Source organism: Aptenodytes patagonicus, chromosome 2 (genome assembly GCF_965638725.1).
Source record: "Aptenodytes patagonicus chromosome 2, bAptPat1.pri.cur, whole genome shotgun sequence".
NCBI classification, from domain to species: domain Eukaryota; kingdom Metazoa; phylum Chordata; class Aves; order Sphenisciformes; family Spheniscidae; genus Aptenodytes; species Aptenodytes patagonicus.
The window spans coordinates 138,209,637-138,237,199 of NC_134950.1; the positions used below are offsets into that span (position 1 = coordinate 138,209,637).

The 27,563-nt window shown below is 40.4% G+C and overlaps 1 protein-coding gene across 3 annotated transcripts in view; it reads right to left on the minus strand.

The window, feature by feature from the left end:
- Positions 1-23,830, minus strand: part of HDAC9 (histone deacetylase 9) — a 499,339-nt gene extending 475,509 nt beyond the window's left edge. Inside the window, exon 1 of one of the 3 annotated variants that reach the window (XM_076331372.1) lies at positions 23,761-23,830. The gene's annotated coding sequence lies outside the window, so the exon portion shown is untranslated. Of the gene's footprint in view, positions 1-13,860; positions 13,872-23,760 lie in introns of those variants that run through there. The other 2 variants (XM_076331379.1, XM_076331374.1) reach the window with 2 other exon arrangements.
- Between the last annotated feature and the right edge of the window lie 3,733 nt (positions 23,831-27,563).

Consider the following 27,563-nt stretch of genomic DNA (forward strand, 5'->3'; position numbering starts at 1 on the left):
GGGGAAACCACAGGAAAAATAAAAATAAAAAAGAGGTGCAAGGCAACTCATGCAGTAGGCAAATGAAAGAACCCACAGTTTCATGTACCTTTTTGATGTCTAAATAGAGCAAGACAGCAAACATCTCCATTTCAGCAGGGGGAAAGCATTTTCAGGGGAAGTGGAAAATATATATATTAATGCAATAATAAAAATTCGATCCTGCTGAAATCTACAGCAATGTTCTGATGTTCTACTACTTCAGTTTCATAACACTTAAGTATTCATTGACATGGTTCAAGTTCTGGACAATAAAGAAAAAGCGGTATCTATCACCTCTTTCAAAGTTCCATGCTTTTTTATCCTTACCTTAACAAAAATAAAAGATCTTCACATGCAGACAAAAAAGTCAACGTGCCAAGACCCAGGAAGAGGTTCTCTCTGTCTTTGCTCTTTTTCTAGTCTTATGAGTAACTGTGGTAGGGAAAAGTAACAGATACTGATAACTCACCAGAAATGTGGGTTTTTTTCATGATGCGCTTCACATAGCAAGAGAATTAGGCAAGAGGTTCAGAAAGAAAAATGATAGGCTTTTCTCAGATAATACAATATCTTTTTCAAATCAGGAATATCTGCTAATGCTGTCAGTGAGAAAGACACCTTTTCCTCGGGATGGAGAGGCCTTCGTTACCTATGTTTAGGCACGGAAGTCACAATTAAATGCGGGCATCTGCCAAAGAAAGTCCATTACAGACTACAGCAGCTGCTTTGATGAAAAATATGTACTATTACTGTTTCCCTGCCACAGCAAAACCTCAGTTAAGAAGGAGAGGCATTTAAAGCTACAGCTCTGCTTTCTCAAAATGAGATCAGTCAGTCCCATAATAAATACAATATAGAATTCTAGAGCTTATTTCACTGGTGGAAATGTTATTTCCACTATTAATGTTTAGGATATTAGAGTAAGAAATAACCTCTTTCTGATTGTATTACAATATACAGTATTGAAAGACATTGGTTGTCTTTGTTATGTCTGGATAGCTACATCACTCTAAAAACCACATTGTTCAGAGGGCATATGCATCTTACCTTACCTCAAACTGTAGGTCTTGAATACATGCAGCCACTCTGTGTACTCAGAACAGAAAAGTAAAAGCAACACCACAGTTTTATATCAGGTAGATCTACAACTTCATAGATTCTCAAGTTCTTCATTCTAAATCATTTTGTATACGAGGGAAAATGCTGTCGGTCTATCTCAGCCAGAACCGCATCTCCCACAATATCTGATGCTTATGTAAAGCGTACAAAAACACAAGTGCACACTGACATCTCCCAAGTTTACTCTTACAGTGATTTACAGATAATGGATTTCCCAAGCCAGAAGTCTCTTGCACTAAGTAGACCTTAAAAGATTTTCTTTTGGTTATAACCTTCATTACTGAATGACAACACTAAAAAAAGTCAGAAAAGCCATTTTTAGATGCATGTAGATCCCTTCTCTTCCTACAAATGAGGATATTAAACTTCAGTCAGAGATGTATGTTGGCTGAAGCAGATAGGCGCTTCTCAACCTCACCCCAACAGTTGTGTTTAATGTGTGTTAGTGGTTGCACACCTGTCTGCATCCTACTTCAGATTTCCAGAGTGCAAGACTTGAACACTATCAATACACATTGATATAAACTAATCACCACAAAAGACTTGTTACTATTAATAACTTTGATGGACAAAACTCTATGATGTCTCATCACCTCCTAGTAAAAGGAAGATCAGAGAGCAAAAGCTATCTTTCCTCCTACTGCTTACCAGGACAAAAGACTACTTTTGGCGCCTGTACAAATGTAGAAGGGACTATGATAGCAATTCTGGCGGACAGTTAAGCATTGTCCAAAGAACGTTTGCATTGGTCTACTTCTTTCACATGCTTGCTTATTTTTTAACTTCTTTTTCCCCTCACTGGTTTCTCAGGGATAATAGAGTGTGTGGGTATTAGCAATAAAACCAAAAAGCTACATCTACACATACTTTTAGGTGCATTCAGGAAAACAGCAAAAAAATAAGAATTGTTTTAAGGTTGCATGCTAAGAATATGCAATTCCAAAGACCATGATGTTGGGGGTGGAGGGTTCCCCCCACATTGGAAATCTAATCCACACACTATGTCAGAACTGATCTGCAATCTCTCTTAACGATGGCACAAGGAAAAAAATACTACAGTAACATTTAAGAGAAAAGGGAATTAAGGATTCCTGCTGATAAAAGATATAAAATACAACCTGCAAACACAGCTTATGTGAAATTAACTTGTGAAATACTAAGACAAAAAAAATAAAGTTGGGAAACTTGAATTAATTAACACCATACCTTACTCATATCAAGCCAAGGTTTCACCGACACTACTCAAGACCTTAGGTTCCCACTGTGAAAAAGTTGGGGGTTGGGGAGAAAAGAAATAAAAAAGCCCTCTTCTAACATTTTCTAGAAGTCCTTGTGCCCAGAAGCAGAATCCTCCAGCTATAGAAGAAAGCAGAACAGCACAGTTTGCTGCAGAGAGTTTGCAGTCTAGCTGCATGCCCTCTCCCAAATCAGCCACAACCTATAGTGAAGTGGTAGGTGGGACCCAACAGAACCAGCATTTTCTCCTGCCTGCAAACCACTCCCAGAGTACCCGTGGTCTAGATCTTGTGCTTGTTAAGACACATGAATATTTTGGTGCGCAGCCCGTAACATGAGGAAGGCTGGTCACCTAATTTTGGTGAGGTGAAAGAAGCAGGTCTGCATAGTTAAGCTGAGAATTAGAAGGATGCAAAAACAGGACACACAAAGGAGATCAACCTTCAGCACATGTGTCTAATAGACTTCTATCTTTGTCTAGAAAGACACGTTAAGAGCTGCCAAACCTAAAAATTATTCTCCTTCTGATTTGCCTACAATTCTTGGACAATTTGATCCAGAAAAACCAGCATTTAGATTTTTGCTTTCTGGGTTAATCTAGACACTGTGTGGCTCCATTCCTCCACCTGTGCTACAGCCTGCCCCCTTCCTCCATCCTTTTAAATACACAGGCAGCACTGAGCAAGTAGCATTACGTCAGTAAAGCTACCTCTTGTTCAGACACTTTTACCACTAAAACTCTTCTTCTGTACAATGAATGAGTTAAATTTTACTGTCGGTATTTTGGAAAGCATCTTGTGGTTTGGGTCAACTATCTAAAATCCTAAATTTCTTAGTCTATCATTACATCAAGTCAATACCTAATTAACTTGGGGAGTGGAAAAGGAACTCAAGTCTTCATGGAAAATGAGTGTTATACACAGGTTTCTTAAAAAAAAAAAATAGGAAAAAAGAAAAAGAAAAAAAATGTTACAGGGAATAGCAGCCTTTAGTCTTCAGCAACACATTGCCTTTGTATCCCCTTCAGTAGCAATCCATTTGTTTTGAAACCGGAAACAGTTCTAATGCCATTTCAAGTTTCCTACGTAAAGGCTCTTTTGAGATTAAGACACAACAGAATACTGGCCATATTTAGGCCCACTTTTAGGGAGTTTTTCTTAACCATCTCTTCTTCTATAGCACTGTCTCCTCTCCAGTTCACCCACTGTAAAATCACAAGGACATTTTGATCTTCAATCCTCTTCATTTATCCCATACCTCCTAGTCTCTTGTCATTTACATGATAACCTGCTGCAGTCACAACCCTCTTCCAACCTCCAATTCTTCTGAAAATACCATTAGGAATATTCAGTGGAGTATCTGCACAAATATGACTAAAGAACAGCTTATAGAGATCTCGGAGGTCCTTTCACTGGCCACAACAGGTACTCCAGAAGTCAGAGCTATGACTAACACCCTGAGACGTAGCTGGTGTTCAGTGACTGCTATCAACAGTTCCAAAGCGTTTTTCAACACCACTTCTCCCAGCGATCAAACCCACTCTGCCTGGGATTGCCACATCACTCGACTGAACACTGGGTCAGTCATACAGGCTGCTTTGATTATGGTAGAACAGTAGATAGTCAGACTAAAATTGTGCGAAAAGCATAAACAGTGCAGCAGCTTGGAATGAAAGAATTTACTCTGGTTCTCCTGTTCAGACACACTAAATCCATTTTTCATACATTATTGGTTAGTTACGTTACTCTTACAAGCTCCAATCATTTGCAGCATGGTAAGTTAAACTCAGTCTCTTTATTTTTATATTCCATTTTCCTGTATCTCCCACATCATCTTCCATACTATACATACTGCCTGTTGCGTTGACTTACTTTAGCCCTTCAAAGGAGTTTGCCTATTATTAATTCAAACTTGACTAATTTTTGGAAAGGGTCAGTGTGCTTATCACAGGTTATTCTATTCACAATGCTGTGGCCTTTATCTGCCTCTTGGGACTCATTAGCTGCATTTATGCAACTGTGAACACATTTACAGTGCGTGATTTAAAGACCTAATCTAACAAGGGCAAACTTTGTTCCAAGTCATCCAAAAAACAATCAATGAAACTAACCATGAACATGAAGTTAGGCACATACCTTACCCTTCACTAAAAAAAGTGCAGCATAATCACAGAAAAGAGAAAAAGCCAGGCTCTTGTTCAATTACAGTGCAATATTCGATCCCCATTTTGCCCCTAAGTGCTTCTAAAAAGAAACAGAAAAATAATTGCTGGCACACCTGTGTTACATAACAAAAGGAAGGACAAATTTAATACCTGAAATGCACTGGCTAACGACACCAAAAAAGGAACTGATTTAGTCTCAAAAAAAAAAACCCAAAACCCCAAACCCATGCTTAACTGCAATTACATCTTCCTGGCACTTAAAAACATAGTTTGTAAACTGACTGTTACAAATAATCTGATTAGGTGAATAATGAGTACTTGAAGGATATATTCAGAACGTAGGATAAACCTGAGCCTGTTACTATCATCATCATTAAAGACCTAATCAGTATATGAGGGTTGTATCAAGCTCAAAAACTTCTAAGTTAACACTATGATTAAAAACAAGAGGGAAAAAAAAAAACCAACCCCAAACAATTTGAGCTGTCAACATACCAAAATGCTCAAGACTGTAATATGTTTTTCAAACATACACAAGGCTAAAAGGCAGTCTTTTCATGTAAGAGCTAGCTTGAACTGGTAACAACTCCAAGTTCAATAGTTCTCTGTACACTCCATCTTACACCAAAGTAACTGCCCTGCTAAGCACCTGTACTAAGTCTTAACACTTAAACCAGATTCTTCTAGCATGTCACAGCTTGACATCCCCACAACAATATCTATGAGAACATTCTTCAAACATAATTAAGGAAGACATTAGCCTATCTCTGAAAACATATTTTCATGCTCATTTTAGACCCATCCTCTCAAAACAGCCCCCTGGCTACCATCAACGCAGTCCTTCTCCTATACAAGTCATCGTCCTACTACTCAGATGCTCCCTCATCACCTTAATTTGCCCATCTACTCATCATGCCTTTCTCCCCAGGTGCCAATATTACCACCAACTGTGTGTGTGAGCTTTCCTTCTAAATTTACAGATTTCCTCATATCTTAACCATTTTCTCTGATCCCATTACAGAGCCTCAGCAACTACCTTGCCAATGAACATCTTTGTTTACACAACTTTAGTGTTGTCTACAATCAATTAATTTTGATATTTTTCTTCCTCAGATAAAGCTTTAACAACTTTCTATAATTCCTTTCTTTACTGGCACATTCCCACTCCCAGATGATATGCATCCAACTGGTTGAGTGTCCCAGGTATTCATCCAGCACCACTTTCAACCTGGGCTTCTCTAATCAGCTTGCATCAAGATAATATTTTGCCTGGCTATCTACGTCAACCTATGTCAATCTATGGCATAGGAATGAATCTGTATATTCTTGTAATTTCTGTTCAGATATCTGCCTATATACTTATTTTTATTTGCTAATAATATAACAAAGATGGTCCTGTTTAGATGTGCTCACCAGCCATCAATCCAATTATTCTGATTTTTAAAAATCCTCTTTTCAACACTGCCCACTGATGTCACCAAAGTCTATGATTTGCCTTCCCCCATCTATGTTTTTTTTCTTTGACTACAGCACTTCCACTGTTGCCAAAACACAAGAATGTCAAAGGGTTCCTTCATCTCAGATGAGTCATATTCATCACTAAAACTCAAAGCAAAGGCATAAAAGAAAACTGAAACTCATAAAATAAATCTAAGAGCTTTGCTATCTAGGTAAAATGTTATCATTGTTTTCTTTGAAAGGTCTTTGTGGATTGAAAACACAGATAAAATTCTCAATCTGTGCAATCTTTGCTTGGAGCTAAAACCCTAGCTTTCTACCAAGATTATTAGAGAAAACATATTTAACCTCTCTACATTAAAAAAAAAAAATCACCGAGTGTTCAAAGAATACTACTATAATCAAACTGACAGGAAAAGATCAAAAACAACAGGGTAAGCATCTTTAAATTTAGGCAGGTACAGTACTACTTCTATAGAGCACTGAAGTCTAGTATCTGTCACGGATACTTTGAAAAGTATCAGTCCTTGATTTCACTTGGAGTACTTCAGTGTATGTTTTGCAGGACCAAGTTCTAAATTATGAAATTGAAATTTGAAAGGAACAAACCTCAAAGTATAAAACTAGATTTAACAGACATGTATTTCTGATAACATCAACTCACAGTATGGATTTATATATGAAATTTAGTTACTGACTACAACTTGCTTACTGCATTCCATTTGCTGGTGCTAGGTGTGTGACACCTTTCCTCTGTTAGTCAGCATTTAAAATAAATGTGAAAATAAATGAAAAATAAATTGTACAGACAAGAAATTAAGTCCTGTACTTACTGTATGTATGTACAAATATATTCTATTCAATAATATTGCATGTATGTATTGTAAGAATGTATTTCATTCTTTTCACAAAATTGTCACACCACATGCTTTAATAAATAGCAGCTTAAAATTTTTATTTAGCAAAAGTGGCTTTGCTGAACACTGTTTTAAGTATACTTTACTACTGAGTCCATTACTTTCAATTACATTAATTTGATTTTAAAAGGGTATGACAATATTCAAAATTGCAGGTATCTAAACATTTCTACAGAAAATACTCTGTTTAAGAATTCTAAGACAAAAAAATCTTCACAGCTCATAGAAGCACCTGGAAAGAAAAGTGAAATCTCTATGAGAATTTAAGCCACAAACACTGAAAAAGTAATCCTACTCGGTGCAACGAGGACTCATCAGAGGTACGACTAATATGAAGACAAAATGCCGTGGAAACTAGTCTAGGGTAGAGTGACCACAGCATGAGTGCTTTTACAATCCATTCAAGAAACTACACAGCAGGAAGGAGAAATGAGTTGAGAGAAAGAGAAGAATTTCTAAAATAGGTAATTTGAAAGAGGAATTTGAAAGACAAAGTTGTATTTTTGAAAAAGCATTCATCCAGAAAATTAAAAGCTCACTTGGAGGAAAGAGGTAAAGAACCACTTTTTTTTTTTCATCTGGTTGTATGCTTACTGTTAACTTCATAGCAACTGTAGGTGAATTTTCCCTTATAAATATGTGAAAACAGTTAAGAAGAACCATGAATTACTGTTTATTAAGAGTCTTAAATGATTTAGATGCATAAGCCTAACTTAAGCCCAGAAAGGTTTGGGCTGTCACTTATCTATGCCAATTTTAAAAGCTGAACTGAGGTCCTTTTTCACATTATAACCTGTCTTCATATCTACATTTGATGATGTATCTAATCTAAATGAGATCTGACAGAAGGGATCCATAAATGCCAAAGGAAGAAGGATGAATTGTTATGATCACTCTGAAGAGAGAAAAGAAGTGACCTCTTCAAGTGGTAGCAGTGTACTTCCCCTTAGAGCTGCAGAGAAGCAGCAGTGCTATTAACAAGTTCTTCACTAATGTCTTTATGGATGTGAGGCTTTCTGTAGCACTTGCTGAATACTCCGTGTCCCCCTACTTCCTCAAACGTTCAATTCGGGAAGAAATATGTTGGTATCATTCAAAAGGCAACTTTCTAGGAAAAACATTCAAGGAACAAGCTAAAAAAAGTTTGTTGCCACGTTGCCAAGCCATCATATCTCACCCTCCCCTTAGCAAGCCTCTACCAAAGCTTGCGTGTGAAAATTAGAGAATGAGCCATTTCATTTCTAAAGGAAATCCCTTGGCACAAGTCAGGGTGGTACAGATTATATAGCAATGCAAGCATCTGGGAGCCATATGTGACCACATTTGGAAGGCCACATGTGGATGTATAACTGCGCTACCAGTAAAATTTCATGGTCATACATCAGGACCATTAATAATGTCAGGTACTCCAGGAGAAGGAAACATTCTAAGTTGAAGTTTAAAAAAGTTCAGTATCCAGAAATTGTGAGCGCTATCCTGGGCTTCATGCAACATCTGCCCCTTCCATGAAGCTCTATATAAAACATTCGGAGGCTGCCACCAACCCTGTTAGTGTATCCTAGGGGCATCTTCAGTGAAGCGCCAAAATAATCTCCAGACAAACTCTCCTGCCTCAGGACCTTCTCCCTGAAGGAATGCCTAGAAACAAATCCTCAGATCCCTCAGACAAGTTTCCTGGATCTCACTGACTTCCCCTGAGGTACTGAGGAAGAACTAGATTAAGTTTGTGTCTACAGCTACTGATTTTGCCACTTGGACAGAAAGGAAGTTCAAGGATAAAGATACACAGGTTCTGCCTAGAGGACACATGCTCTTTTAGATATTTGCCAGACAGCCTGCCCAAGCAGTAAAAACATGGAAGCTGACACCTGAAGAAGTCAGAACTGTCCCTTCCCACTCGTCACCCCAAAACTTGCTCTTACGTGAAAATCACCTCAGAGAAGCCAAAGTTACAGGCTAGATACATGTACAGGTAACTTAATCTGATTCAGCAGAAGAGAAAGCCAGATGTGATAGCCTATATATCCTACCCAGTTGCCAGCCCCTGGAATTGGGGGAATTCAGACCTATCTTATCACCCGTATCTGACAGGAGGAGAAGATGCGAGCTTTTACATACAACCATACCCCAGCTGCAGAACAAGAGGGAAATAAGGACTTGTAACTCCACCACACAAGGCAGGCAATGAAGGCCAGCACTGAAGCACCACCGTGACCTCTTGAGTACAGCTCTAGAGACTCCAGTTCTCCCAGCATTCTTGTTCTCTACTGGAACTGCCTGCAGCTCAGTAGACACCTAACTACTTAAGAAATGCAAAACAGGAAAACTTCTTACACAGCAGGACCTCCAGGCTTGATTTCAGACCATACACAGCTGTCCCACTTCTAGCATTGCTATGTCAGCTCTCTCCTGGATATGACTGGGACAGATCATCCAGTGAAGCAGCACTGTCATAAATAGAGAGAGCACACGACTGCTAGTTTCAAGTGTCCACTCCAGTCTGGAGGAGGGGGACTTGAATCAAGAGTGTCTTGATCCACCTATTCAGCTCAGTCTAGAAACACACAAAATAAAGATGGAGCATTACCAAGTGGCTTTAAACCATTTTTTTCTCTAGGTCCCCTACCCAGGATGTATTTCACAGTCTGCAAAGCCAAAGATGACAACCACTGTCTCCAGACACCTGCTCACTCCCCTGTATCTTAAACACACCAGACATTGTTTAGACCTATTCTCCTGGTCATGAGCAGGCAAAGGATCAGAATCATGTGGGAAGTTACTGACCTGGAGAACCAGGGACTTGAGGAATAAATAGTAAACCTAAGCTGGTTTTGAATGTGTAACATGGGCAGGACCTGGACAAAACTGGTGACTGTCCACGCCAGGAGCACACACTCACCCTGCTTAAGCATACTCCACTGATATCTCTGGGCTTGGAGCATCAAGTGCTGAAGACGCTTGAGAAGGCACTCATGCCTCTCTATTGTCTCCAGTTGTCTCCAAGTTTTGTACTCGGCTTGTCCAGAATTGTGTGCTGTAAGCTAGCAATCACTTGTACACTAAATAACTGTGGGATGCTGCTTGAGCTTCACTGTTTTCAGTCTGTCAAGCCTGTGTTGCTTTGGTTGTCATCTCCTTCCTGCCATCAAAGGTTGGCTACATGCAAACATTCTCCTGGCCTATAGCTGGAGTTTCATGAAAGCTGGACAAGAGGCATTAGAAGTTGCAGGGAGAGCTGAATGGTGGCTGTTGCATGTCTTATGACTTCAAAGAATCCACTCATTATCCAGAGGGTTTGTGTGATTTGGATGCTGAGCATGGCAGGACTTGTCTCAGGAAAAGATGAGCTCTTCTTTTTCCTTCTCCTCCCACAGCAAATTGTCCCTCTTGATTCTGAGTCACTAAGAGGCCTGTAATCCAAAATTCTGCATTGTTCAGGCCAGGAAGAGGGAAAAAATTAGGGTAAGGATTGTCCATACTGGTTGCCAGTGGTTGGTAGAGAGCTTTCTGTTTAGAGCTGTGAGACACACTGGGACTCAGGCTGCCATGGAGACTGGGAAAAAGCTGTGGGGAAAAATATAGGGAAAGAAAACATCCTTACTCACAAGAGGAGGCACCATCATGTTTAAGAAGGTCTTGTACCAGCACAGAATGTATCAATATTGGCTCAGTGTGTGCCCTTTAGTGTGTATAGGTAATACCATTGTGATTAGCCGTGACTACATAGCCACTAGACCAACATACCGGTCAGCTGTTTTCCCTGGATAACATGCTTCCTCTCATCATTGTTTTAACCAGCTAGTCTACGATGGGTTTGAGAAGAGACAATGCACACAGGCACCTTGCAATATTCCTGGACTCCAGACTTCTCTATTGGCTATGGTGCAGTGCAGTAGTCAGAAGATGGAAGAAAAAAAGTAGAAAATGAATTGGATTGCTGGATAATATTGCCAGCACCCTGCATGCTTAAGAATGCTTAGACATCTAGATGAGCCTAAAGAGAGATGCAATGGCTTGGGATGTAGGCCTGAGCATCAAGAGGATATAAACTTGTACACATAGGGAAATTAGTCCTATAATCAAGAGCAATTTCACCACAACTAAATTCAGATTCATAGTTGTAGAGTGGCATCTAACGTTTCTGTGTGCAGGAAGACGAACCCCAGCCTTCATGAGCAATCATAGATGAAACTCTACGTGCTTAGACATAGCCACAGCATTCCGCTTTATCTAAATAGCATTTATGCCCACTGGACACAGTAATTAGAAGGTTACTGAAATCTGAATAAGATTATAATGAAACAAACATTCTTTCTGCATGAATCATGCAGAAAATGTCCTCCTTTGCTACTGAAACAGCAGATTGAAATTGACTGCATTTAACCTTATTGTGAAGAGGAACGTAGTGTTTAGCTCTTTCCCTTATAGGTGAGGCCACAGTTTCTTCATAGCTCATTATTCTAAAAAAATCAGGTGTTGACATCAGCTTCTTTATTTCAGTTATTCAACTGACTCCAAATTGTCTCCAGTGTTTATACACAAAGCTGTAATTACCTTCTGTGTGTCAATAATAAGAAAAAAGGGAAAATACACCCCATTCTATAACAAAATGGCAGATTTTACCACCTTACACAGAATGCAGGGCTTTTCTGTTGATCCTTTTTCGTTCCAGAAATTATGCTCTGAATAGTGAATAAATTCTATTATATTATTAAATCCAGTTTATTTCCACTGGAACATGAAAGTTGACTCCTTCTAATCAGGAACTCAGCACCAAAATAGAGCGGGCCTTCAAAAAAAAAAAAATCAAGAAACAATCAGGCTTCACTATTATTTGATGCTATTGCCTACCCAGGCATAAATTATTCAACTCTGTGCATCCTACACATTTCCAGCACAATGGGAATACGGGTATTCAAGTAAAAAAAATGTGCTGTGGGGGTTTTTTTGTTTTTTTGTTTGTTTTTTACTTTGAGACTCTCTTCATTAGCTCTTTCAATATTTATCTGACTCATGATATATCTCACAGCTATGTGAAAAGGATGTTTTCCTTCCGCAGTATATAAGGTGTTGATACGACCCTTGCTATGACTCTTGATTAAGTGAGAGAGAGAAAAAAAATTAGATTCTCTGGAACAGATCCAAGATACCATGCCGTGGAGAACAGTTCTGTGGTGACCTCTTCTTGCAGCTTCCAGGGTGAGGTTAGAGGCAGGATGGAGATGAAGAGTTCTTTGATTACATATTCACTTCCCATTGCTCCCAGGTGATACTTCTCTGTCAGCGACGTTGGTTGGCTCTCAGTATCTTCTAGTTGTCATCAGCCAATACGATCTTGACTAATCCAGTTGCCTGTGTTAGCCCTTATATCCAAGTCCAAAGCCTCCATCTGCTTCCCAGAAATACTCACTTCCAGTTAAATCAGTAAGATTTTACTGGCTTTATTCTCACATGCAATTCTTAGGATGAAAGTTTTTTTTTTTCTCCTTTTACTACAGAACTGCAATAAAATAGGCAAAGCTTCTATTAATTTTCGGATGCATTGCAAAAGAAAAATCAGTGTAAAGTGAAACGATGGAATTCCAATTTATTACTAGTAGGAAATGGGAACCACAGCACTGAGTAACCTTGCAGTTACTAAACCAAAGAGCTTCCTCATGTATTCCAGATTAAAAAAAATATTTTTTTTTTTCACTCCCTGAAACTTCCCTTTATTTCTTCTGGCAGCACTGTTCTTAGTGTCTAATCAATACATTTTTTAAAATATAGATACAGAATGAAACATAACTGGTTTCAAGTACCATTTGCTATGTAGCATCAATGCTTACTGCCCATATGCAGAGCATTACTTTGACTTTAAACAATTAACCAACTGGAAAATGGTTAGAACCATATGAATTCCTGATTCAGAGACAATTATTTCTTCAGCTATCTTCTACACAAAAATTACATCTACATTTGTAGTTCTAGTGATGCCACAGCCAACACTATTCTATCCCAGGGTAAACCTAGAGAACTCAGATGTAGCAGTTATCTTTCAAAACAGAAATAAGTACCCTCTTTTCATAACAAAATATGAAACTTCTGTAATTCTGTATTACATAATAAAGTATTGTAATATCTAATAAACTAAAACAGGTGAAAAAAAAACTAGAGTTGTACACTGATTATTCACATTAATCCTATGTCTTCATTAGTAGTTTCCGACAAAAGCTTCCTGACCAAAATGGGTAATTTTCTTTAAACAGTGCTTAGTTTTTCCAGAAACTTAAATTTTACAGAAAAAGTTCCACAGAATCTACATTACGCTTCAGATTTTTAAAAATCACCCAAAGTATGAGAATCCAATTACTATTAAAATTCTGGGGATTGGATGACAATATGCAATTAGATTTAATTCAGTATAATTAGATTGAATCGCTAGCTAACACATTTTCAACCTGATGCAAGTCAGATTCTCATTTTATTTACCGTGATATGTGTCAGTAATATCAGCTCCATTAATATCAGTATAGTTAATTATTCCTTTGCCTAACTGAAGCAGCAACATTAGTGGAAAAAGTCTGTAGATAAAAGAATAATAGCCTGCATATGAAAATATGATGGATCATTGCACTGATGTTCAGTAACTGCTTTAAGGATGAAAAGTCATTGCCTTTCCTTTGATTTCTGCGTGCTTAGCACACGCTCCTCATCCCTTTGCGATGTATAACTTAAAAAAAAAAAAACAGACAAACAAATAGGAACAAAACAAGATAAACAGATTAAACTCCAGTTCTGGCCTTGGCAATCTATGCAGCTCCCATTCACTTTAGAATATAACTATATACCATAAATGACAGATTTTGGTCTTTTCATTATCTTGATTTTAACATACCTGGAGCAGGAAGCTATATAGTGTTCTTTTTCACAAAGGAGAGTAATATAAAATCACCATATACATACCTCAGCAATAGGGACCTGAAAAAGAAGCAATTATATGATGCTTTAAGAGAAATACTTTAGATACAACATATCACATAGCTAATCAATTTAACGCAATAAAATCACCCTTCATCAGAGTAAGCAAGAAGAATTTAAAGTATTTTTTTAATCTAACTTACTTTTCATTTATTTTGATTATATTTCTGTGGCCTTAAAATATGAAAAACATGCCTTTTCATTCTCTCTCCTGAAGTATTTAGACTGAAATCACTGCAAAGAATACGTATCTTTTTTTCTTAACACAATAATGAATTTATTATGTTGCTTCATTATCTATACAGAAGTGTATTTTGATCTGACATTTCTATGCATAAAACCTAAGTTATGGTCCAAATGTCACCTGAAAAAGACAGACTGTGACTCCTGTCCTCTGTCCCAGCCCAGTCTCTTCTTACAAATACACTCCACCGAAATGAAAGGAGTAAGGAGAAACGATGCATACAGACTTTACAGGGGATAAACATCCCAGCAGCTCTCTCCAGAAGTATAGAAAACCATTCTGAGGATAAGTAAATGGGAAGCTGGGTCAGAAATGACACTCGACTTGTCACTACAAAGTCAATCAGCACTTCCACATTTCTCATATGCAATGTATACACTCTCCATAAGAATGTGGAAGAATTGTGGAAGCAGTTCTCTAGGCCTACTTTGTGGCCTAGAGAAAAAGGATTTCATTTGCCAGACACCCAAAAAAATCTCCTACACATACCAGCACGCTCTGTTTGCACGTAATCAGAATACACTGAAGAAGCTACAAAGCTGTATTTAAGCTTCACTAAGGAAAACTAGTGATGGAGGGGACAGAAGCATGCAGATATTTTGATGCAGGGAAAACGTACCTAAAGTGCATGCCAGAATCTGTTAGAATTATTTAAAGGTAATTGACAAAAGATGGCAAAGAAGAATCATCAAGATACACTTTGATACACTTTTGTAGCTCCTCCTTGACAGTCTGTCTGTCTAAATTATATCAGCCTCTCTGGGTTGCCCTAATAACTAAATGAGCACTTAACTGCTGCTAGCTGCAATCCCAACTTCCAGGCTCCCTGCCATTTCTGCTCCTGGCTGGGAAAGAGATGGCTATACTACGGCCTTCCACAGTGCATGTCTTCAGTAGATCTGAACCTTGAACAGGGCTTTCACAAGCTCTCCTTGTAATCTTATCCGTTTCTCCCAATACAAATAGTCCATCAAGAGGTGAAAATTTCACATGCAAAGGTGACATCCTGACCTCATTACAGTCAATGGCAAAACTACTCATAGCTAAGTAAAATCCCTGACCTTTTCAAATCAAGGCCCTAACACTGTTAATATCTGTGTCCTCCTCAGCAAATTGTTTAGAAGATGCCCGTTCCTATCACCTTCTTTTGAAATCTGCATCTTCTTCATAATCTGAATCAGTATGAATGACATGCATTAGCACAAGGAAAAAGAATGGTTGTTCAGCTCTTAGAAGTCCTAAAAGAAGTCTCACTGCATTAATAGGCTGGTGTTGCTCCAGTTGTATGTATCTCACTGAAATGCAGTAAAAAACCTAGGGTTACACACCCATTAATTACATGAATCTTGTATCTTTTTCACCAGTTTCTGATGAAAGCTTCTTGAACAAAAAAAGCACTTACTAACTTTATTTTCCCATCAAAGGGAAGCTTTGAACTCTTTTGTTCCAAATGATTAAAAGATAACAATATTCAATAACATTTTCATATCAGGACTCATAACTTCTTTCTTTTGGAGGGGAGGGGGCGAAGTATAGCCAGATGGAGTGGGAGACAAGGTGTATGTGACAGCATACAATAAATACAGATAACTTCACATTCTTCCAAGAGACTTTGTGTAAAAGCCTGGATTTATTGAGAGCAGTTGAATATTCTCTTTGATGCTTACTTCATTCACAGATCTTCATAAGAGACTAATATTTTTGAAATAGGAGAACTAGCACCTCTAAAAGATTGTACTCAGCTTGTCTTTGCTACATTATGTTCAACAGTGCTCTGTGTTCAGTCCAAATTGTCCACCTTCAAGCAAGGAATGTACACATGCAAGAGGAATGGATTGCTAGGCTGCTACTACAGATGGTAGCCATAAATTAAACCTAGATATATCATTTATAAATGAAAATACCTTTCTCTGACTCGTATCTTGGTTCGGATTCCCCTCCAAACTATTCACTCTTGTCAGCTCTGTGGCCCTGATTGCCACAGGATTGCATCTTGACCATGCCTTCGCTCTGTTGCTCTTGATGAGATTGAACTTCAGATCCCCGCTGCTCCCTACTTATTCTGACTTTTATGGAAGGAAAACTGAGTACACAGAGGCCAAAAAGGATCCTATGGCAACCTCCAGCTAGATCCCTGGTGTGGATGATGGAGGTCAAGCAGGGCAGACCTAACCCACATTAGAAGACTCTTTATGATCTGTTTTAGCTATTGAATATTATTTTCCATTTAAACTCACTGATCTTTCAATTTATAATATGTTTTCAGAGAATATATAGAGTAACTATTTATATCCCAAACAAAACAGCTTCAACTCCAATATGAAATATCAACATTCCATTTAATTAATAGTATGGCTTATTAATCAATGTTGGTTATATTGTCTACCAAAAGAGGAAACATAAAAGATTAAAGTGGTAACTGTATCTATTGTACATTGTCAGGATATTCCTCTAATTTTAAGCTATATATGAACAACTGAATAGCTATCTATCTATGAATCAGGTAAAATGCCAATAATTCATACATTTTACACACTAAACACAGTTACTATGTGCATGCTGCTTATTTTCCATTTGGAATTCAGTGTTCCAATTATTTTCCTTGGAAATCTTACATTCATGCCTGCAGTTCACCCGCCTTTTGTCAAAGCAAGGTTTCAGTTCAATAGTTAGGCACCCTGGAGACTTATTGGTAACTGTCAAAAACTTGAATAATTAGAGCTTTGTATAATTAAAAACCTAGACATACACAATGTCTGTGTCATGTCATTTTCTTCAAATGCTTCTGTAAAGGAGATATTTTAATGCATGTAAATTGTTTTAAAATAAAATTCCAATGTCACATTACTTCCCTATTCCAAAAATAACATGATTCAAGAACTTTTCTGAGAAGAACTACCAAATAAACTGTGTTTCTATGTAAGCTGCAATAACAAATTCTTAAAAGCATATAATAGCTTGTATTAATTTTATAGTCCCAAGACAGTACAGTTCTGCTCAATGCCTTATCATGAATAAGGATTTTCAGAATCTTGTGCTATTTACTATTTGGTAGATTTACCAATATGACGTTTTAGGGTTCCCCTTTACTCAAGCACTAGACCTCATCTGGAATACTGCATCCAGTTTTGGTGCTCCCAATACCTGAAAGATACCTCCTCCTGAGTCCATCAAGACAGTCACTTGCCCTATGAGGAGAAGCTGAGAGAGCTGAGGTTGTTCAGCCTGGAAACGAGATGGCTTTAGCAAGGACCTAACATCAGCCTGTCAGTGCCTATGAGGAAGTTACCAACAGGATGGAGCCAGACTCTTTACAGACGTGCATGGCACAAGAACAAGACACCATAGTCATGAACTGAATCTGGGAGGTTATGACTCAACATAAAGAAGAAAAATTGCTATGAGGATAATTAAGTATTGGGTCTGATTGTCCAGAGAGGTTGTGGAATCTCTTTCCTTGGAGGTTTTCCAGACAGAATTGGACAAATCCCTAAGCAACATGGTCTGAATTCTATGTCGACTCTGCTTTGACCAAGAGGTTGGACTACAGACCGCTTAAGGTCCCTTCCAACTTGAATGCTTCTGTGATTTAGTGTAATCACGAGCATTACAAAAAGTAACAGGAAATGAAACTTCCAGTTTGACCTGAGTACATCCTAGGATACATCAGTCAAGGTCTTTAAAAACAGAGATAGCATATTACCACCCTTGGACAAGGCGCTAATGAGATTTCTATGGGCACAGACTACCATTCTGGTCACATTTGCTGAAGAAATATAAATTCAGATTGAAAAGGATACAGAGAAGGGCACAAAGATACCTGGAGGAATGGAGATATTCTTACATGAAAACAAACCAGAAGAGTAAACTGAGGCTGACTAAAGGAAGGCTCAGAGGATGTATGATTTCTGTTTGACCAAAAAGTACAACAAGGAAAGTTATCAGATAATTTGTATTTAAACAGGTATAAATTGACCATGTACCAATCTATCAGCACACTGACCTAGACTTCTCATTACAAGTCTGTAAGCATCTTTACATCCCTTCTTGATTTACTTGCAGAGTTTACAGCTGATGACATGCATCAAATCCAATAATAAAAGTTTCATTTGTGGAAAAAAGAGGGGGTGGGGGGAGATGAAAAGAGAAAAACACAGAAAAAGGGAAAGGAAACTGGAAAAGCAAAAGGAGAAAATGGAAAGGGGAAAGGCTAAACTCCCTCCAGTGGCTAGTGAAGAAGAGAACTGACAGGGTCTCCCCAATAAGCATCCTCTCCCAGGTGCCCTCTCCAGCGCATCAGGTGGTCCACCATATTACTTTTCCCATAGAAACTATATAGATTTCCTCATATCTGTTCAAATTCCCTATTGCCTATCCCCCACTTATGATGCTAATAGCACTGATTGGAGTAGTCTTTGATCAGAGCCTGGTGTTGCAAACTAACTGGCTGTTAAGCTTTGCATATGTTATTGGATAACGCTTATCAGATACTTGTCTTTCTCCTAATGCAAACTAAAAGCTGCAAAAAACTGCAAGAAAAGGATGGTGGAAAAGAGTGACTCTTACACCAGCGGCAATGACTTCCAACGGGAAACCTGACATAACAGTAGTATCAGGGTGCACAGGTGCAAGGCCATGAAAACAACAGTACGAAACCCAACAACACGAGGACAGCAAAGGAAACGCTGCCCCAGCAGCTTTGGTGAAAGGTTACAGAGCTGCAAGGGAAAGGCAGAGTGCAGAGCTGCAAATAGAAGACCCTTGCAATTGCAAAAGGTTGAGGCACCAAAGGCACTGTGCAGCACACCACCGTCTTTACAAGTAAGTTCAGGCTCAAGCCTTCTCATATCTTGCACGCACACAAGACTGACTTATCCTTCAGGGCTGCCAATTTCTCTAGTGGACCAGGCACCACCTTTTCAAGACACTCATTAGACAAGGCCGCCTTTTCTCTTCCAGGTTAAAACAGCATGGCAACAGAAGCTGGAGTCAGTGAACATGATGGTAGAGACTCACATGTGCTCAGCCTGAGCCAAATACAGGACTCAAGTCTGAACAAAGCCCCAAGAGTGACAGTCATCCATTCTAGCGAAAGAGCACTCTCTATCTTGAACAGAAATTAACTTAAAACAAAGACTGAGAGTCTCAGAGCAGAAATCGAATGAAGAGATACAGAATCCAGCATCTTCTAATCCAAGACTGAAGAACTAGGGACAAATAAAAGATGTACTGTAAGTAGTCATCTTCTTATAGGTACTTCTGAGCTACCTTTGCTGAAGACCATTTCATTTCCTTAAACAAAAATAGTTTACATTTATGCAACAGCTTTAAAACCAAACTATCCTGATAGTTATTAGACATTATAAAGAAACTTTGACAATCTATCATGATTTGTGAGTGATAAATATTAACATTTATGTTGAAAAACACCATTAACAAAAAATTACTGGAAAATAAGACCAAATATTTGCTTCCTACTACCTTCCCAGCTCATAATCTACATAATACATTGAATTAATGCTAAAGACAAGTAAACATCTTGAAGGTTGTGTAACAAAAGTTTTCAATCACTTTTCCCCATAAAGGAATTTCTAAATTGCATAATTTCACCTTGCCAATCTTGACTGTCTAAGAATGTATGAACAGTAAAACCTAATCCAACCAAAGATCTGTTTAGCCCAATATCTTGTCCCCAGATGCCCAACAGCAGATGAGTAAGAAAAAGCGAGGAAGCACAATGCAACCATGTAACGGTACCTTCTTGGAATACTCTGAAGTCTGCAGAATATTTGCAGGTTGGGGACATTCTGATCCAAAACCATTATCTCTCTGCTTTCTAGCCTTTGATATGTTCTTTGTCTAGGAATTTGTCTAAATCATTTTTGAACTCATGTTAACTTTTTGCATTCACAAACTTCTTTGGCAAAAAGTTACATAACTATATATTGTATAAAAATGGAGAAGCACGGAGAAGTTTGGGTATGTCCTCACAGGAAAGTTAGATCATACCTTGTAGCTGAAAGGATTTTAAGATGGCCTCAAAGTATTGAAACATTATTTTTGAACAGTAGTTAAGCACTGCTTTGTTGTAATTTTTAAGGTGCTTGAAGATTATGCTATCGATTAGCATGTGCAAGTAAACTTTATTACTACAACTTTTATAATATTATGAAGTCAACACTAGTGCAGTCTTACCCGGCATGCGCTGACGTTCACAATATAATGCATTCATTCCAAGTAAGTTACATCAAATAAGGGATAAATTCTTTGGTCATACATGATCATCCTAATCTAAAAACTCAATACCAAAAGGAGCAAATGAAAGGTGATTTTGTCAAGTTATGTTAGCTCTAAAATGCCTTACTCACATATCAGTTTCAGTAAATAATCTAACCTTAAGTGATTCAGCAATGCAGCTTTCTCTGAAAAAAATGCTTCTCTGGAAATCATTACTGAAACCTTGAAGCATGACAAATATCTTTTATCATGGAATAGTCCAATGCTCTGCCTTTACATGACAGTTATCTTTAATTTAACTCATCATGTATTACGTACCTTCCTACTTAAATGCAGCAACAGAAAGAACATTTTCTTATACACTCTTGAAGAGACTGGAAAACTCTGATAAATACTCCTTCTTTTAACTTGAATTTCTATGGAAAGTTAATTTCATGTAAACAGCATGCATATAGGACAGAGCATATAATCCTCAGCAAATCTGGCCCAAACCTCTTCTGTAAAAGGGAAAAAACCCTCACTGCTGAGATATACTAAGCGCTCTCAGCTACATGATTCAGCTATGACTACACTGTAAACCAGAAGTACTTTCTATTGCAGTTTGTACACATATACCCTAAGTAGCTTTAAATTAGCTACTCTGAATACTGATGAATATAAAACAATAGTACACGCAGTCTGGTAAATATGTGCTTAATTTACCATTTTGGAGATGACTAGGCTATATCCCAACTTTTTTGTCATTTTTCATTGGTTATAATTGTTCATACACAACAGGCTTTATTTTCAAAACTACATTTCTCCTACTAAGCATTAGTTGAATACGAAGAAACTAACTATTCCAACTACATTTAGTCACCCTCAGTATTCACGGTAAATCATACCAGAATTCATATCAGTTTCATGATGGGTAAACATGAATTTGATCAATATTTTCAGTATGCAAATTACATTTTTAACAGCAACTTCTATGGGACTATCTCAGGTAGTGAGATGAACAACTGAAAATTATTTTTCACTTTAAATGCTTTTTAGAAAGTACATAGTTTTTATAACTGAATCTCTTTTTAATGTTATCTTCTATCAAGAAATTAGAAAATATATATGCCACTCAATCACAATATTATCTTTTTTCCCCAGAAAAATTCTAATAGGAACAACTGCACCAAATGAAGCATGTACTGAGACGTTCAGTAATGAAGACACTATTTCACTTTTGCTTTTAAACTGCCCTGGGCACAGGAAGATGGTGATAAACAGGAGATACACAACGGCTTACAAACTACTATTCCCGTTTCATCCTGTAGACTGCTCTTCATTTGGGGAAAAGCAGGTTAATGGAAAACCAAACACTACTGTTTTCAAAACTGGCATTTTAATGTCAGGTTGAAAATATTTGGGTGTATTACGCATTCACATGGACTTTGACACCAAAATACAAAGGAATCTGACACCAAGAACAGTGTTTTGGGTAGGCTTAACTAACTACGGTGCTGCACTTGCATCAACTTGGTCACCCAGAAGTATAATGGCGTGTTTGTCTCTTTTTTGGAATCCTGAACTGACAATGACATTTTCTTACAAAAGAGAGCTATTTTAATATTTATATGAAGAAACTGGCACCAGTGGTAGGTAAATATGACTGACTGCAGCTTTTCTCTGGGGCCATGACATGTTTTTTCCCCAATGTTTTGGATCACATCTCTGCCATCGTAATGAAAAAGAGGTGTTAAAATAGCGTATTATTTGCATCGTTGATGGTGGAAAGCTATATATAGTTGAGACTTATCTATTTTATACAAATAACAATGCAACTTAAGTGTATGAAGGGATGGAATTGCCTTCCAAGACTGCTCCGGTATTATGACAGAGAACAAGCCTGCATTTCTCTCTGAACAAAGTAGGCGTCTGGGTACAAAACATGTGGGCTGGGGCCAATGATACAGGAATGCATCGGACATGAGAGGAAATTTAGAAACATTCAATAAAAAGATAATTTTGAATATCTTCAATAGATCTAGGGAAGCTGCTGGGGAGGCGGGGGGGGGGGGGAGATGAGAGAGGGGAGATAGGAGAGGGAGAGGGCATTTGAAATACCTTCCTTTTTTGTTCATGAGTTCTCAGCAGAGCTTACAGGCCTTTGTGAGCTTGCAAATTAAATCCTGAATAACTGTCACAAAACTATTCTTCTGTCACAGAAAACAAAATGTCAAGGAACTAAAGCTGACAACACTGAAAGACAAATATGTTTAAAATTCCTTGGTTTCTGTGTCGGTGCTTGTTCTGTGCTGTTTGTGACAGAGATTCTCAACAGCTTTTGCATCAGAAAAGAACATTCATGCATTTTCATATGTCAAAAGGTCTCCACAATTCGCTTCGCTACTTCTTTCTCAATGTTCAGCTTGTTTTAAACATTTCTCCTCTCTTAAATTCTCATGTAGTTTAACAATGTTTTTAGACCTCTTTGGAGCACTTAAAAATACAAACTGCTGTGGGCTCAGTGTAAATCTTTCCAACATGAATACACATTTTGTGCATTACAAGTAATACCTGCTTTTTTTCTGTAACAGGGATAAGCACGAATGATTACTGATTGCTATTATATTCCATTTCAGATCAAAATTCAGACATTTTAGGTGAGTCAAAACAACTGTACCCTTATTGGAAACTACCCGTCCGATGCCCAGCGTTGCTAACCTGTAAGTTGCCTCGCCGGGATGCATACGCCTGCATACACCGAAAATACAATTACACGAAACTCTGGCTACGCACCCGGGATGGGATGCACCTGTACCTGCCCTCCGGCCACCGCCTGCTCCAGGCAGCTCCCACACCGACCCGGCGGCGGTGCCTGAGGGGAGCTCCCCGCCGCCCGCTCCCACCTGTTCGGCCCCCAACGGGGCAGCTCCCCCCGACGCCCTCCCCCAGCTCCCTGCTACCCAGCCGACCTCGGGGAGCTCGCACCGTCCTCTCCGCCCGCTAAGGCTCCAGCAACCGCCCCCTGCCAGCCCTCGAGCTGCCGTGGGTGCCGCCGGCGCCCCACGCCACGGCCGCACACGAGGAGGGGGTCGCAAAGAGACCCCCCTCCCGGACCAAGTAAAGCACGCATACGCCAGGCAGGGCAGACGCACAGAAAACTCCTCTTCCACTCACGCTCCCGCGAAACAAAACTTGCCGGGGGGCGGCCGTCCCCCACCCACCGCCACCTTGCCCGCCCTGACACGGCCCAACTTCCCGAAACCCTCCCAAAGGTCCCAAAAATTCCACGCCGGCAAGTCAAGGACAACGGCCGGGCGGCGGGACCGGCCGGCCCCCACGGCCCCGCGCTCGCTGCCCCGGCCGCGGCGAGGCGAGGCGGAGCGGAGCGGAGCAGAGCAGAGCGGCAGCCGGCCGGTGCCACTCACCTTCCCGCGCCTCCGCCTTATCTCTTTGCTCGCGGGCTGCAACTTCCAGTCTTTCCCGCAACTGCCATCTTCCACCGGAGCGGCGGGGGAAGGAGCGGAGCCGGGAGGAAAAGTTGCAGCGGCGGCGGCTGCCGCGGGGATTAGGTGGCCATAGCGCCGGCGGGCGGCAGAGCCGGCGGCGGGCGGGCGGGCGGGGTGGGGCGGGGCGGCAGCTGGCGAGGGGCTGCGCGCTGCGATCGCCGCCCGTGGCGACGCGAGAAGGATTTACTAAAAATAGCTGCTGAGCTCGGCGGGGGGGGCGGCGGGGGGAGGCCGCTGGGCTGCGCCGCGCTCCCCGCCGTGGCCGCTGGGGGCCGAGCGGGCCGGGCCGGGCCGCGTCGCGGTGGGGACAGCGCCGAGGGGCGGCTCGCCCGGGCAGAGGGGCAGGGAGGCTCCCCGGGAGGCGTTTCGGGCACGAAACCCAAGGGACTGCGGCTTCCCGGGCTCGGCTGCCCGCGGCGGGCGGGGTCAGGCAGCGCTGCGGCCGCGGCGGCGGCCGGAGGGCGCGGCCCGCTGAGGGTGGCGGCGGTGCCCGGACCCCCGCCTGAGCCCTGCCTCCCCCCTCCGCCTCGGGGCTCTGCGGGGGCTGGTAGCCGCGGGAACGCGGCCCTGCGCGGTGGCCGCTGGCGGCCGGAAGGGCTTCGCCGCGGGCCTGGGAAGGCAGGGCCCGCATGCCGCCCCCGCCGCGCCGGGCTGGGCCTAGGCCCCGCGGGGCTTTCACCGCCTCCCCGCAGGGACCGGCTGGCGGCCGGTTGCGGAGGAGCCGCTCGGTTATTTCGCGCCCCTTGCCACCCTTTCCACTGGTAACCTCTCTCAGCCCTCAGGGGAGGGGGTGCACCTGCCTCCCACCCGGCTCCCTGTCAGCGAAGGGAGAGGTGTGCTGGGCCCCACCGTGCGGCCCCCCGAGGAGAGGCCAGCGAGGCCCGGCGGGGTGGAGTGAGGACACGCATCTGGGACGGCACCCGCCGCCGCTTCCACCAGGTCTCTGGCTTCCACCACGGGGAGAAAGTGTGCAAGCTGCTGAATGGTCCTCGCGTGGTAGGTGTTTCTGTTCCCTTGGGCTGTCGCATCCTGAGATGATTGCACATTTCTCTAGTGCTGCTTTCCCGTCGTGGTCTTTTTATCAGTCCTGATATTTCTTCGTGTCTTCAACTAGAGGATGCCCATCTTTCTGAACCCACGTTAGGTCTCTTTGGTAACGATTAACAGTCTCCAGAATTCCCTTTCCCTAATACTGTTTTATATGGCATATGAAGCACTTTAGTCTATGGAATCTATCTTAACCACATTTACTTCTAATCTAAATTTATGGATAGATTTCTTCATTACTTGGGAGAGAAGGGAGTGTCTCCTTTTATTTCTCCCCTTCCAGGTAAAGGTTAGGCTCAAAGTAGTTTCATTCCTGGAAATCTAAGCAATCAAAAAAAATCCTTAGCTATCTTCCATCTAAAGGCTTTGGAATTTGCATTTGTATTTATATATATTCCACTTACTACTGTAGAAGTTTCGCACTGTATTTTACTCTTTTAATTTTTTAATATTGATTGTACTTACTCTTTCCACTGTATTGTTTTCAGATGTTAGCTTTTCTGAAACAAATGTTTAAAATTGTTGTTTCCAAGACTGATGAAGAACTAGTTAAGACTAAAAGGAAAAGCTGGTGACTAAAGAAAGAGGTTTGGAATTTGGGCCTGAATGTCATGATTGCTCAAGGAATACAATAGATGAAAACTCAACTGTGGTAAGCAGTGTTTTTTGTGACAGTCAGAATAAATCTCACTTCTCAAAATTAGAAATAAAATTGTCTGCGTTTGTTCCAACTTGGAGAGGAATCTCATTAGTTTGTTTTGGTTTGTGTTTTAGTTTGGGAATCAGTTTCAGTGGTATTGCTGGATGTTAAGTCATGGAGTGCCATGTGACAGATCTAGGTCCAAACTGGCTAATGAAATCACACAGCACTGTTTCTCTGACAGATCGATACACTTCAGACTAATACATACATTTGTTTCTGTCCTGGTTTTGGCAGGGATAGAGTTAATTTCCTTCCTAGAAGCTGGTACAGTGCTGTGTTTTGGATTTAGCATGAGAATAATGTTGATCACACACCGATGTTTTAGTTGTTATGCTAGGTAATGCTTACACTAGCCAAGGACTTTTCAGCTTCCCATGCTCTACCGACTGAGAAGGCTGGAGGTGCACAAGAAGCCGGGAGGGGGCACAGCCAGGACAGCTGACCCAAACTGGCCCAAGGGACATTCCATACCATGTGACGTCATGCTCAGTACATAAACTGGGGAAAGCTGGCCGGGGGCGCCGCTGCTCGGGGACTGGCTGGGCATCGGTCGGTGCATGGTGAGCAATTGCATTGTGCATCACTTGCTTTGTATATTATTATTATTTTATTTTATTTCAATTATTAAACTTTTTATCTCAACCCATGAGTTTTCTCACTTCTACTCTTCCAATTCTCTCCCCCATCCCACCGGGGACGGGGCGAGTGAGCGAGCAGCTGTGTGGTGCTCAGTTGCCATCTGAGGTTAAACCACGACAGTTTCATTATGTACTCTTGTCCTCTGTCTACTCAAAGGAAGCATTGGCATTGTAATTATATTCTAAAAGACTAGTCACTGTTCTAATGCTATGTTGGGAGCTCCTGAATTTATACTGGAAAATAACGGGCATCTCTGAGACACCTCCATGTTTTGGTTACTGCTGTGCTTGCCCTACTCATTTCCACTCAGTGCTAATAAATATAATGAAGTGGTGCATGGTGGTAATATTCAGGCAGCCTTTATCTTGCTTTTGCTAGATCTACTATTGCTATTCCATTACTACATTATCTACTCCTAATCCTACTGACCAAAAAATGATTTATAGACTTGACTGATTTGCTGGAGTGAATGTGTGTAGCTCTTCTTTCAAATGTAGCGTTCCCCATTTTATCACTGTCTTTCTGAGTTATTACAAACATTTACTGAAAGTCATGGGGGTGAGAAAAGAATGTGGTATGCCTGCATTATAATTTATAAGTTTAATTTATAAAACCTGAGATGAGGTGCTGAAATCCTTAAAGCGTTTTTATCCCTAAAAAGAAACTTGCATCATCCTTGCAGCTTCATCTCTGCCACATTGTGAACTGGTGTCTGCTGACCATTAGGGCTATGATGCCTTTCATACACACTCTAATTTACAATAACTGGATTTTTGAATGGAAAAAGCTTGCATATTTATCACACAGAAGATCAGTAAGGTCATTTTTGGGAGGGTCACAAAAGGTTTCGGAAACCACACTGGGACAGAAAAATTGTTTTCCCCATGGTTCCTCACATAAGGTGAAGGCACTAGGAGAAAAAACATAAACATTTTTTCTTTCTTTTTTCCCAGTCAAACAGAAACACTTGAAAATTTAGTAGCATTCAGTAAACCATTTCTCACATTGACACATATTTTAGTATCATTAATACTGTGGAAAAACAGCTTTCGGAAGTTTCATGCCTTTACTGGAAACTACCTTAGGTATTAAAAAAGCACTGAGGTATAACAGCTCATCAAGCAGTACTTAAAACTCATCCAGCAGTGAGCAATTCCCTCACTATGATACGGAAAGGAAACGTGTAGGATGTTCTGTACTGTGTGACCATTAAAATTGAGATGACACTCGACTATGTCCCTTTCCAATCCAGTTCATAAACCATTGTTTCACAAAAAGTGAAACCCATTGAGATGAACAGAAAAAAATCCTTAACATTTAACAAGACCAACCT